The sequence below is a fragment of the Taeniopygia guttata genome, chromosome W (assembly GCF_048771995.1).
Source record: "Taeniopygia guttata chromosome W, bTaeGut7.mat, whole genome shotgun sequence".
Classification (NCBI taxonomy): Eukaryota; Metazoa; Chordata; class Aves; order Passeriformes; family Estrildidae; genus Taeniopygia; species Taeniopygia guttata.
Genome location: NC_133064.1, coordinates 31,385,268 through 31,396,137, shown reverse-complemented (window position 1 = coordinate 31,396,137; position 10,870 = coordinate 31,385,268). Strand labels below are relative to the sequence as shown.

At 45.1% G+C, this 10,870-nt stretch overlaps 1 long non-coding RNA gene across 2 annotated transcripts; it reads right to left on the bottom strand.

Annotated features, from left to right (window-relative positions):
* Nucleotides 1–1,026: 1,026 nt before the first annotated feature.
* On the bottom strand, nt 1,027–10,650 carry LOC140682132 (uncharacterized). Of its 2 annotated transcripts, none has more exons than XR_012053394.1 (2): nt 8,564–10,650; nt 1,027–4,361 (listed from the first exon to the last, which is right to left on the bottom strand). It is a non-coding gene; the product is annotated as an uncharacterized lncRNA (long non-coding RNA). The 2 variants fall into 2 exon arrangements; XR_012053395.1 differs by having other exon boundaries at nt 9,873–10,650.
* Between the last annotated feature and the right edge of the window lie 220 nt (nt 10,651–10,870).

Here is a 10,870-nt window from a genome sequence, read left to right as displayed (position 1 = left end):
GGTAACAAGGGGAGGAAACAGCAGCCAACCAATGGGATAACACCTGGGGGTGGTAACAGGGGTGACACGAAGGGGAAACTTCCAATGAGGTAGGAGGGAGGGAGGGGACCCCGGAGACCAGCTTATCACTCTAAGGCCTGGATGGAACTTTCTAGGTGGAAGGGAGAGGTCTCTGAGAGACAGACAGGCTCTGGGGTGGGGTTGGGGGGGAATAACTCAGCAGGAATACAATGAACTGGTTGGAGGGAAGAATGACAGGCAGACGGAGGGGGGATGAGAAGGGAGGCTGGACCATTTTACAAAAAGAGGGGGAGAGGGAGCAACCATAACTGGGGGGAAACTTAAAACACACCCCAACAACATGTGAATGCAGGTTCTCGTAAATTTCATCAAGGGATTCAACAACTCCGGGACACTGAATTGTTCTTGTTCATCACCAAAAAGAAAATCTTATTAACCTATGGACTCTGAATGGAAGAAAAGACTGACTTAGCCTCAGGCGGAATTTTCCCTATAAAAACCGCTTGTGCCAGGATGGAGGTGTGGGCATAGAGGAAAACCTCTCCTGAGGCTGACTTCTTTGTTGCACACCCAGGGCCGACCCCGGGCTCGGCTCTGTTCTTTCCTTGTGGCTGGCTAGATAGAATTTGATTGGAAAATAAATATTTTTTTTTTTAATTTTAATTTGGCTGGACAAATTAAATTTTCATTTATAACACAACTTTCTTTTACTAGGATTACAGTAGCTTGCTATAGCTTGAATACATACTAGCCAGCCATGACTTATTGGGTCTAGCACCTTTGAAAAATAAGTTACTGGTCTCTACTCCTCCCTACTCCTGAATTAAAATTCTGTGAGCTACTCCATTTTCTACATTTATGTGCAAATGAAAAGGGTTTTTCTAACAAGGGTAAGTTTAAAGCTGGTACTTAGGCTAGTTTTAACTTCAACTCTTCTAATTTAGCATCATTTTCTTTTGTTAATTTTCTATATGTTATAAATGAACGTTTATTCAGCCAAATTAAAAAAAAACACAACAGTTTTATTTGCGGTCAAATTCCATCTAGCCAACCACAGGAAAAAATAAGGAAAGGAGAAGGGAAAAAAAAACAGTGCCGAGCCCGGGGTCAGCCCTGGGTGTGCGACAAGAAGTCAGCCTCAGGAGAGGTTTTCCTCTATGCCCACACACCTCCATCCTGGCACAAGCAAGTTTTATAGGGATAATTCCGCCTGAGGCCAAGATTTTTGTAATCAGTCCTTTCTTCTATTCAGAGTCCATGTGTTAATAATTCAGTGTCTGGAGTTTGTTGAATCCACATGGATCTGTCTGGGGATTCCAGAGATATCCATCTCGGGTCGTTCACGCGATGATCAGCGCCATGGCCCATCGTCTGGCGTCTGGCTAGCTGTATCTTCTCACTTGTAAATGAGCTTCTTAACATACACCTGGCCTCGGAGGGGAGGAGAAGGGGGGGAACGGAGGGGGGGGGGGAGGCTAGTACAAACAAGTATTTAACAATATATATTTCGTATAAGGAAAGGCGCAAATTATGTCTATTACCCATAACAATCCCCCACCTTCTATATTAACCCATTAATTTGCGCCCTAATTTCTGCCTCTACTGAATCTCAAGATTTCTTTATTTTTATTCGCTTTCATTTATTACATTTGGAATTTCTTGGTAAACTGTATAGTTTTGTTCTTTATTTTTTATTCGTCTTTCAAATTTTGCTAGGGCCTCAGCTGCTCTGCTATGAGGAATTTCTTCTCCTAGTGTCATTATTTTTGGTACTTGGTTTGTTTTTCCTAGGGCAGCTTCTGGGTCTGTGGGTAATGCTGCTATTTGCATTCCCTGCACTACTGAATGGATGAGTCTTATAAAGCAGGGGATGAGGCAAGGTAGGAATATGACTCCTGCTACTGAACATAAAATGAAGAAAATTACTTTCTTCCACCAAGCCCCATCAAACAAATGGTCCCACCACGATGCTTGGAGAAGCGAATTCCACTTTTGTACTGGAACATGAGCTACCCTTTTAATTTCTGTGGCCAGATCTCTAATGGTTTCTCCATAATCATTTATTTCTACACAGCATTGAGATTCATTAAATTTTCCGCACACACCTCCTTCTCCAGCTAGTAAGTAATCAAGGGCTATCCTGTTTTGGTACACAAAAGCCCTCATTTGAGAGTGTTGTTGGGATAATAATTCAAGAGCATCCGAAGTGTGATTGGATACAATCTCCACCACAGCTTGCAATCTTATTAAACGGTTTAGTAAATAGATGGGGGTCCGGTATCCCCACGACCCATCCTGAGCCCATGTGGCAGGGCCATAATATTCAATGATCCTTTCAGCAGGCCATTCATCCTCTCCCCAAGTTTGTTCCCCACCGATGAGAGGGAATCTTTCTTTTAAGCTCCTCTTCTCTCGGTTCAGGGATTCATACAAGGGGGCCCCCAGTGAACTACTTTCTGACCTGGGTAGGGTGAAGAAAACAGGTCTGATTAGTCCTACCGTGCAGGATCCTTTCCAGCGTGGGGGTAATTCGCTGTAGGCTTTTTTCCCGCAGATCCAGTGTAATCCATTAGGTGCTTTCCACCTGGTTGTTATGCTCTCAGGCTTGTCCCAATATTTACTTAGCTGGCTAATTGACTGATAAGGGTTAGCTCCGGGGCTTTTGTACCAGCAAAGCCCAATTCGGTCGCTCCATTCACAGTTGTTCTTTTTCTCTCGGCTCCAGTACCCAGGAGGGCTTTCAGGCTGCCAGACTTTGATGTGGCTGGTGGAATTCATGGATAGAGTGGAAATGCAAGGGGTATATCCTACAATTTCTGAATATAACCCTCCCTCCCTGCTAAGGCAGAATGTTCCAATTACCCGTTGATCTAGTACCCACCCCTCTGGTCTTTGAATTATTTTGGGGGTCTCACCAGCTTCCCATTTTAGTAGTTGCTCAGGGGTTAATCCCTCCCCTCTCCAAGGCCATTTTTCTGCGGATTTTAGCCCCCCACAGACCCAGCAATTAGACAACTTCAATTCTGTGGCAATTTCCTGCATCAGATCTACAAAAAGGTTTTGATCAGAGGCAGGCAATCCCCACTTTGCATATTGTTTTTCCAATTGGTCATATTGTTCGCTTAGGGATTTCAGCTTTTCTTGTTCTAGTCTCTTTTTTCTTATTTCAGCTTCCTGTCTTTTTACCTCTTGCATTACCTGTTTCATCTTACTTTCCGGATCCATCCCTTCTTTGTCCTTGGTAAAACAGAACATTTTATCATACTGTAGACAAACCCTGTCGTCCTGGTCCCCTAAGAGGTCTAGGATGACTGGCTCAGTCTCTAGAGGTACCCTGTTTTCATATTTTAGGTTATTTCCCACCCAGTAGGTTTTTCCCCCCATTACACATATACTAATTTTATTCGGATCATAACATACTGGTTTAGCTTGGAAATAAGCAACAAAGACAGATTCCTGCTTTCCCCCAACCCATACAGTGCGATTACATTTGTTACAAACTGGAATTGAAACTTCCCCTGTGCTCCTTCGACGTAGTTTATGAGCTGACTGACCGTTTTCAAGGTATGTTTTCGATTTTTCTTTGAATTTGTACACCCCCTGTTGAGTGTTAATATCAGGACAACGTTTATTAGGCTTACCCCTGCTGCAATTCCATGAGGTGGGAGGTGATTCCTCTGGGTATCTGCCACCAGGTTCTCCCTTCCCAGGATTGGAGAGGTTACTGAGGCATGAGACTAAGCTCAGGCTCGCCCAGACTAATCCCACTGCTAGGATCCCTCTGCCGTTCCCAGCGCCCACTGGGTTGCTTCCAGCGGCGGGGTATATGGTCTTCTTGGCAGCAGGGGTCTTTGTCTGTGGTTTCATACTCAGGCCGAGCTGCATACTTTGTTTAAAATGCCTCACTGGTGTGGTCTCGACTGCGAGGTAGGTTGCTTGATTTATGACACTCAACAATAACAATTTTAGCTTTTTGTTTGTAACTTTCCCTTTAAAGCCTAGATCATTGGATCTAATTAGAATAATCCTAGCCTTGTGGCTATTTACCAGAAAACGGCCAGTCAGGTCTTCCTCCTGCTCAAAACACTTCCCAAACAACCCACTTGGTATGAACAGTTTAACCTTATAACAGTATCTGCAAGGGAAATGTAGGAGAGGATAATAGTTACAATCCGGCATAGAACGCTTGATAGATGTGATCAGTTATTTACTCGACCGCTGTAGGGTTATTTTCAAATTTCCGGGGGGGGAGGTGATTTTCCACTCTGGTGATTGGAGATCGACTTTTTTTACCCTTGACGCGTGTGTCCACCCCTTTTCTGCAGTTCGTATCGCGGTATCTGTAGTTAAAAGAACAAGAAAAGGTCCCTCCCATTGAGATGTTAATGGGGCCTCCCGCCAGGTTTTCACAAGCACCCTGTCTCCAGGTTGTATTTTATGTATTGAGAAGCCAAGAGGGCTGTTTTGCATAATTACCCCCTGCTTTCGCAATTCTTCGAGATTTTTATTTAATTCTACTAGATATGGTTGTATTTGTTTATCCTCTAATCTCGGATGCCCTACAGGCATACCATGGGTATAAGGCATCCCATATAACATTTCAAAAGGTGAAAGTCCCGTCTCGGAATGAGGCATAGTTCTTATGTTTAATAAGGCTAACGGGAGGCATTTTATCCATGACATTTTTGTTTCTAACATCAATTTTGCTAATTGGGCTTTCAATGTTTGATTCATTCTCTCAACTTGTCCTGAACTTTGAGGGTGCCACGGGGTGTGGTATTCCCATCGAATGCCCAAAGCATCTGCTAATAGCTTGATGATCTTTGATGTGAAGTGGGTGCCCTGGTCTGAATCGATGTAGCTTACTAACCCATAGCGTGGTATAATTTCTTCTAATAAGATTTTTGATACTGTTTGGGCTGTAGCCCTGGAGCTTGGGAAAGCTTCTACCCAGTGGGTTAGCTTGTCTACCATGACTAATAAGAATTTGTGTCTCCCGACCTTGGGTAGTTCAGTGAAATCTATCTGGATCCTTTCAAAAGGCCGGTAAGCTGCTGGACGACAACTCATTAACCTTTTGGAGTTTGCACGATTTATTTTTTTGCAAGTTATGCACCCTTGCACCTCTTGTTTAGCTAATTCATATATGCCTTTGCAGCCGAAGAATCTCAGGAATTGCTCTGCCAGAGCCCGGGCCCCCCAGTGTGTTTGTTGGTGTAATCTTTTTAAAATCTTCCTGGTGTATTCCTTTGATAACAATTCTCTCCCATCTGGTAACTTCCACTTACCTCCTTCTAACTGTCCCCCGATCTTCCGATAAGCCTCGATCTCCGTTTCAGAGGGGTGGGGGGGGAATTCCTGAGCGTCCCCTTTTTCAATCTCTGGGGCACTTACCTTTAGCAAAGCAGCGCTTTTTGCCTCTTTGTCTGCTAAATTGTTCCCCCGAGCCCTGAATTGCATCCCGGTTTGGTGTCCTTTTACATGGACTATAGCAATAGCTTCTGGCCCTCTAATGGCTTTTAGGATTTGTTTAATTAATTCTTCATGAATCAATCCTTTCCCTCGTGTGTTTAGCAGGCCTCTTTCTTCCCAGATTTTCCCAAAGGTGTGTACCACCCCAAACGCATATTTGGAATCAGTGAAAATTGTCCCCTTTTTCCCTTCAAGACCCAGCAAAGCCCTGTATACTGCATACAGTTCACATGCTTGAGCTGACCACCCTGCACTCAGGGGTCCAGATTCTATTACTGTTCCCGTTCTTCCATCTATGACTGCATATCCCGATTTTCTTTTCCCATCTATTACCCTGGCAGACCCATCTACAAACCATTTTTCTCCTTCCTCGAGTTCTTCTTCTTCCAAATCAGGTCGTATTTTGGTCTGTAATTCTACCATTTCAACACAGTCGTGGGGAGGATGCCCTTGGACTGCCCCAAACAGAAATTGGGCAGGATTTTGTGCTGGGGTAGTCTTTAGCTCCAGGTCCTGGGAATGGATTAAAATAGCTTCATATTTCAGGAGTCTGGCATCTGTCAGCCACTTGTCAGCTTTCTGCTGCAAGATGCTCCTCACATTGTGAGGGGAGTAAATGGTTAATGAAGCTCCGAATGTTACTTTTTTGGCTTCTTCCACTAATATTGCTACTGCCACAATTGCTTGTAAGCAGGTGGGCCATCCCCTGCTGACAGGGTCCAGGAGTTTGGACAGATATCCAACTGGTTTTTTGGCCCCTGCCCAGTCCTGGGTCAGAACTCCGTGGGCAGTGTGGTTGTTCACATCTACAAAGAGCTGAAAGGGCCTTTTTAGGTCAGGGAGACTCAATACTGGAGCTGCCATGAGGGTTTCTTTCAACCCTCTGTAGCTCTCTTCATCTTTATCGGTCCACTTTAGTCTGTCTGTGGTAAGTTTGTCATATAAAAACCTTACCTTTTCACTGTACCCTTCGATCCATTGTCTGCAAAAGCCCAAAAGTCCCAGCAATTGCCTGACTTCTCTTTTTGTCTGGGGAGGGGGCAATGCAATTATCCCTGCCACCCGGTCTGGGTCCAGTCTCTTTTTTCCCTTTGTCAGCCAATGTCCTAAGTATTTCACTTCAGGTTCAGTGAATTGTAATTTAGACTTTGAAACTTTCAACCCTCGTTCTCCCAGGAAGTTTAACAGAGCTATAGTTCCAGTCCTTACTTCGTCCTCCTTAGAGCCAGCTACTAATAAGTCGTCTACATATTGCAATAGTTTGGTTCCCTGGACTGGCACAAACTCGCTAAGCACCTTCTCCAGGGCTTGACCAAAGAGATTTGGTGAGTCTACAAACCCTTGAGGAAGAGAAGTCCATCTTAGTTGTTGTTTTCTATGTGTGTCCGGGTCCTCCCATTGGAAGGCAAAATAATCACGGCTTCCCTCAGCTAGAGGACAAGTCCAGAAGGCATCTTTTAGATCGATTACACTATACCACTTGTCATCTGGGGACACATTATTTAGCAAAGTATATGGATTAGAGACCGTGGGAAACAGGGTTTTTGTCCTTTGATTTACTGCTCTTAAGTCTTGTACTAGCCGATAATTACCATCTGATTTCTGGACTGCCAATATAGGTGTATTATGTCTTGACATGCAGGGCTCTAAAGTGCCTCTTTTTATTAAATCCTCGATTATTGGTTTCAATCCCTTCCTTCCCTCTAGAGGAATGGGATATTGTTTTACCCTTATGGGGTCATCAGGTCTCTCAATTTCAATGTGTATTGGTTCCATGTCTAATTTTCCAGCTTCCCCCGGAATGTGCCAGACCCTGGGATCAATTTTCTTTTCATCTTCAGTAGTTAGGTTGTATAAACTTACCATGAGTTGTGAGTCCTTTGCAATTATACTTATTCCTAATATCACCATTAAGTCCCTTCCCAATAAATTGTATTCTGTTTCTTCTACTAATAAAATATCCCCAACACAGATTTTATTATCTGATTCTATTTCTACATTCTTTAGGACGGGGACTTGAAAGGGCTCTCCTTTAGCCCCAATCACAGTCATGAAATCTTTACCTTTGATACATTCAGGAGGCAGTCTTTGAACTGTGGTTTTTTCTGCTCCAGAATCAACTAAAAAGACTAGTTCCTGTCTTTGGGGTCCAATTTTTAATTTTATCAAGGGCTCTCTTGATGTCCGTGACCCCAGATTATAAAGCCCCTGACACCTCTATTCTTCTTGAAAGACCTTTTCATCCTTTATTCGTTTCTTACAGTCCCTCTTGAGGTGTCCTTTCTTTTTACAGTAAAAACATTCAGGGGCACTTACCTGTTTGTTTTTCTTTTGGGTGTGTGCCGGCTTTCCCGGGGGCCCCCGGGCTGGAGCTGATGACTCAGCCGCCGTTTGTGCTTCCCTTACTGCCGCCACCAACACCCTGGCTTGCGTTTTTTGTTTCTCTTCATCCCTTCTCATATACACCTTTTGTGCCTCCCTCAATAGTTCCTGTAAGCTCTTCTCTTGCCAATTATCTATTTTTTCTAACTTCTTTCGAATGTCTTCCCATGATTTAGCGACGAATTGTGTTTTTAAAAGGACCGTTCCCACAGGAGAGTCAGGGTCAGTGCCAGAATACATTTGAAGACTTTTCCTAAGCCTCTCCAGCCAGTCCGTAGGAGTCTCATCCTTCCCCTGGCATTCTCCCAATGCCTTACTAATATTTTGTCCCCTTGGAACCGCTCCTCGAATACCTTGTATTACCATATTCCTTAGTCTGATCATTTCTTCCCGGTCTGCTTCCACCTGAGCATTCCATGATGGTCTTTGTTCTGGCCACTTTTCTGTCCCGCTCCCACCCTGGGGGTTTCTGAATTCCCAGTCCTTGATGGCAGCCTGCCTTATCATATCTCGCTCTTCAGCATTAAACAAGGATCTTAATATAGCCGAGATATCATCATATGAATATATACTGTTTCCCAAAAATTCGTCCAACCTTTCTGCCACCCCCAATGGATCATCCATCAATTTTCCCATTTCCTTTTTGAAAGCCCTTACATCCCCCGTGTTAATGGGAATATTTACAAACCCAATTATTCCGGGAGCCGTGGGGACTTCCCTTAAGGGGTATAGATTCGGTCTGTCCTTTTCATCATCGCTATCTCCCGTGTATTCTTTCCTTGTTTTTTGCCGAGTTCTACTGGCAGGAGGGGACGTGCTTTCCCCGGTGTGGCATGCGCATGTGTGTGTGTTCCCGGGCTGTGTGGAGAGGGGGGGTGGGGGTTGGGACGGTCCCGGAGCGCCTGCATCAGAGACTTGTGTATTAGGTGGTGGTGCAGACTGAGCCGAGGGCGCTGATGGGGGAACTGCCGGGGCCAGTGCTTGAGTTGGGGGAACCTGGTATGGGGGGGGCAGGTTCTCTAGGGGTTCCCAAGTTTTTCCCGAGCTCACCTGGCTGCCAGAGGTTTTAATAGGGAACAGCCGCGCGCTGGCATATTCCCACAGCCTGGCATAGTCCAATTCCTCATTGTCCCATTCCTCTTCCTCATACAAGTGATCTAAAAGTGCTTGGCAGAGCTTAACCTCGAAGGTACCAAAGGCGGGCCAGTATTGGAATTTTCCAATTTCCATATTTCCCCATACTTCTACACAATAGTGTATCATTTTTTCTTTGGACCTTTTCCGTCTAACAGAACAGTCCTCCCAGTGTTCTAACATCCAGCCCAGGGGACTTTCCCTCGGGATCTCAGGGAATTCGTCCTTTTTCCCCTCCCTTATTTTTGAATGCTTACCTTTTCTTGTTTCTAGGAGTTCACTCCTTCCCGGCTTAGGGTTTTCCCTTCGTGGTCCTCCCCGCACTTTGCTGGTTTTCTGTCCCATATTAAAAAATTCCTTACCGTATTCCAAGTCAGTGTCCACAAGTTGTTCCGAGAAGTCAGTTACCCGCGTGCTAAAATGTGTATTTCAGTCTAATCCCGGACTGAGTTTACCAGGTGTTTAAACCGGTCTTTTCTGACCGAACCTTGTCAACCTAAATAACCACACAGCGAACCGATCTGTGGGTTTTTTGGCTGGAAAATGAGTGAGCTCTCTTTTACCTGTTTTCCTGGGCTCCCCGAGCCCAGAGCCGGTGAGGTTTACCAATTTCTCGAGTCCACGAGAACGTACCTTCCCTCCCCCGACCCGTCCGTGAGTGGATCCCTGTAAACTCCCAGAGTTTCAGGTCGTATGCGTGTTGTGCGTTAAACCCGAGTTCTTTCGCTTCCCCCTTAGCCGACCACCTCCCTCGCGGGCTAGTGGAACTGCGGTTTATTGGGGTCCACACTCGCGCCGTGGCTATGCCACGTCTCACTCAAACACACACCCACCCACGCGCCACCCAACCACGCAGTACTCACGGCTCCTTTTCCCGCGTGGATTCTTCGTGCACGTTGATTTTACGAGTGAAAATTTGCTGCAGCCTCGGAGATTTAGCTCCGAATTCCGAGAGCTCTGGGCCCGTTTATATCCTTTCCTTAATGTGGCTTTTTTTGCTGCTTTTGGAATCTGGTTGGTTCCGTGGGGTTCTGCAGTCCTATCCGGCTGCTAAAATCAGCAGGGCGCCGCCCGGATCTAGGAGAGGGAACTCCCAGGATACCCCCAAACCAGATCACGTAAGGGGTCACCAAGTTTGTTATAAATGAACGTTTATTCAGCCAAATTAAAAAAAAACACAACAGTTTTATTTGCGGTCAAATTCCATCTAGCCAACCACAGGAAAAAATAAGGAAAGGAGAAGGGAAAAAAAAACAGTGCCGAGCCCGGGGTCAGCCCTGGGTGTGCGACAAGAAGTCAGCCTCAGGAGAGGTTTTCCTCTATGCCCACACACCTCCATCCTGGCACAAGCAAGTTTTATAGGGATAATTCCGCCTGAGGCCAAGATTTTTGTAATCAGTCCTTTCTTCTATTCAGAGTCCATGTGTTAATAATTCAGTGTCTGGAGTTTGTTGAATCCACATGGATCTGTCTGGGGATTCCAGAGATATCCATCTCGGGTCGTTCACGCGATGATCAGCGCCATGGCCCATCGTCTGGCGTCTGGCTAGCTGTATCTTCTCACTTGTAAATGAGCTTCTTAACATACACCTGGCCTCGGAGGGGAGGAGAAGGGGGGGAACGGAGGGGGGGGGGGAGGCTAGTACAAACAAGTATTTAACAATATATATTTCGTATAAGGAAAGGCGCAAATTATGTCTATTACCCATAACATATATAAAAATGTTATTGTTTGTGTATATCCATCAACCCATAATCTGCAATATCCTAATAATCCGAGTAGTCTTCTGATTTCCCTCTTTGAAGAGGGAGAGGGAAGAGATAAAATTCCTGCAATTCTTTCATGGTTGAGTTTTCAGTG